Here is a 2,816-nt window from a genome sequence, read left to right as displayed (position 1 = left end):
AGATCTGTTCTGACTAATGTTTCTTTCTGTTGTAGAGAGAAGACTGCTTTTAATATTTTTAATAAGGAACACAATTTCTGTGCTTCCACCCCCATACACTAGTTTCTTTTTTTCTCTCAATTTTTTGTTTTTAAACATTTTTGCAAAACCATTTTTTAGAAAACCTTCTTGAGCAACAGTTTTCTTAGCAAAATGAAAGACAAGCCATCTTTGAAATTCATAGACCTTTACATACTACTGATTCCTTGAATTTCTAGTGTGGAAGAATAGATTTTTATCTTATGAAAATATTTGTGGATTGTCACTTGGAATATAAGTAGCTTTTCTCACTATCTCCAGGGTGCAAAGGAGTATGTTTCTAGAGAAATCATGTAACATTGAAGACATTTATGATGATTTTAATTGTAAGAAATGTTTAATTTGTAAAGTTTCATCTTTCCAGTTCTTTAGAGTCTAAGCACTTGTTAAAACAGGAGGCTTTATAAAGCCTATAATTTCTTAATGAGTCTATCAGCTTTTATGTGTTCTTTGAAGGCCTTTAACTTTTGTGTCTTGAAAATAACTTCTTAGTTCTTTACCTTCAGTTCTTTACCAAATAGACACATAAATTCTTGTCTCATTCCTTCAAAATTGGAGGTGAGTGGTGGAGGTGGGGGATATCACAGGATAGATACTTTTCATTTTTCTTTCTGTTGCAGTGAGACACATGCCCGTTTTACAAAGGATCATTTTTTAATTCACCTGTGTTCCTATTGAAGAAAGCAGGAAGCTACTCAGTTTTGATACACTATCGGGTGCAAAGGTGCTTTGACCCTCATCTGACAACATCTTTTCCACTTTTGGGGATGAGAGTGCATTGAGAAAGGAACTTCCATTGGTTCCTCCAATTTCCACACTATTTGGTTGATGATTTTTTAAATTTTATGATATTACTTTGATTCCTTCCCTCATCACTACCTTTCTCTGAAAAATCTGAAAAGCTGCTACTGTTGCCTTCAGCACTTTTAGGAATGCTGAGATTGAAATGGTTGTTTTACCTTGAACTCCAAATTTGCCATTCATGTAATATATAATAATATAATATATAATAACATGATATATATATCCATCAGTAGAAACAGTATTTATTTGGCATCTATTATTGTTCTCTCATGTGGAAACCGTTTCTTTCAAATATTCTTCAATGGCTAAGCTAAAGACAAAATAAAGATGAGTTATGATGACAATTTCCTAAGAGATGTTCCACTATTTACTCATTCCAAATAAAGTAGAACAATTCATTAAAAAACTCACCTGCTCAGCAGAATTTTCTTGTTTTCCTTTTTTAAAAATTTACTTCCTACTTTTGGTTAAATAACATAGTCTACTCTAGTTCCCTGTTCCCATAACCTCTGCAGGCAGGAAAAAAGCTTTCTTCAGATATGTTCCTGTTCTGGGTGAAGAAATGAAATTTTAAAGTTGGATCTTGGTGGAAGTGTAGCTGTGAAATTACAAAAAACAAATTGAGTTTTCTGGGCAATTTTTGCTGAGCTCAGGTACTGCAGACAACTTACACACTTCCTGAGAGATTATTTCATAAGTGCACTCAACTGTTCTCACTCAGTTTAATGTCTGAACATTTGTGTTGAATATTAGTGCCAGATGCAATATTGGGAAAGTTATGATTGAATAATGCTTTTAGAACTTTTCCAGAGAAGACAGACCACTCTTGAATACCCAGGAGGTTAAATCCACAATAATGTCAACATATCCTTTTTTTTTCTGTTTGTTTGTTTTTTTTTTTTGGGTCCGGTCGTGGGGCCTGAACTCTGGGCCTGGGCGCTGTCCCTCAGCTCTTCAGCTCAAGGCTAGTGCTCTACCACTTGAGCCACACAGCGCCACTTCCGGCTTTTTCTTATGTGGTGCTGAGGAATAGAACCCAGGGCCTCGAGCATGCAAGGCAAGTGCTCTACCACTGAGCCACCTTCCCAGCCCTCTGTTTTTGTTTTTCAAGACACGTGTCTTTCACTTCATTGGTCCTGAGATAGGGGCATGCAGTACCACAGGTTGCATCTATTTAGCTGCTGGTCAAAAATGATAGTCTATGAGACTATCTCCCATTAACCAGCCATGAGCTAGAAATGGAGGCATGGCTCACTGGCATAGCACCAGCTTTGAGCAAGAGCCTGAGGCAAGACCCAGTATGATCACAAAAAAAGGTAGCTTTTTTAATAACCCAGCTATTTATTTATGAATTAGTATTTGATTCAACGCTGAGGAAACAATGATTTTGACCATCTTTTACTCTTTAAACTAATCATCTACCATCTGTCCCACTAAATTGATTTTATATGACTATTAGAATGTAATTTCTCCTTTCATATAGATTATCTTTAATATGAGAGTTATCTGCAAGACAAATTGGCAGATGGTTAAAAACCTAAACAAATAGGACAGCTGGCAAGGATAGTATACATAAATAGATACTAATTATTGGAGCTAAGAATTAAGAATGCAGATCCTAGGAATAGGCACATGGCTCAGTGGTAGAGTATTTGTTGAGCATGCACAAGGCCCTGGGTTAATTTGATCCCTAGAACATGCTAGGTAAAACAATAATAACAAAGCCTCTCTCTCTCTCTCTCTCTCTCACTCTCTCTCTCACCCTCTCTTTCTCTCTCTCTCTCTCTCTCTCTCTCACACACACACACACACACACAATCAAAACAAAAAAAGTTTCTGGAATGTTGGATCTGTTAGCACGACCATTTGTTACTCTTATAATGTGGTTAATTCAAACTTGTACTCCATTTTAATTTTGTAAACAATAGCACTTG

This window comes from Dipodomys spectabilis, unplaced genomic scaffold (genome assembly GCF_019054845.1).
Source record: "Dipodomys spectabilis isolate Male_0828 unplaced genomic scaffold, ASM1905484v1 ptg000032l, whole genome shotgun sequence".
Classification (NCBI taxonomy): Eukaryota; Metazoa; Chordata; class Mammalia; order Rodentia; family Heteromyidae; genus Dipodomys; species Dipodomys spectabilis.
This window is presented reverse-complemented; position numbering follows the sequence as displayed.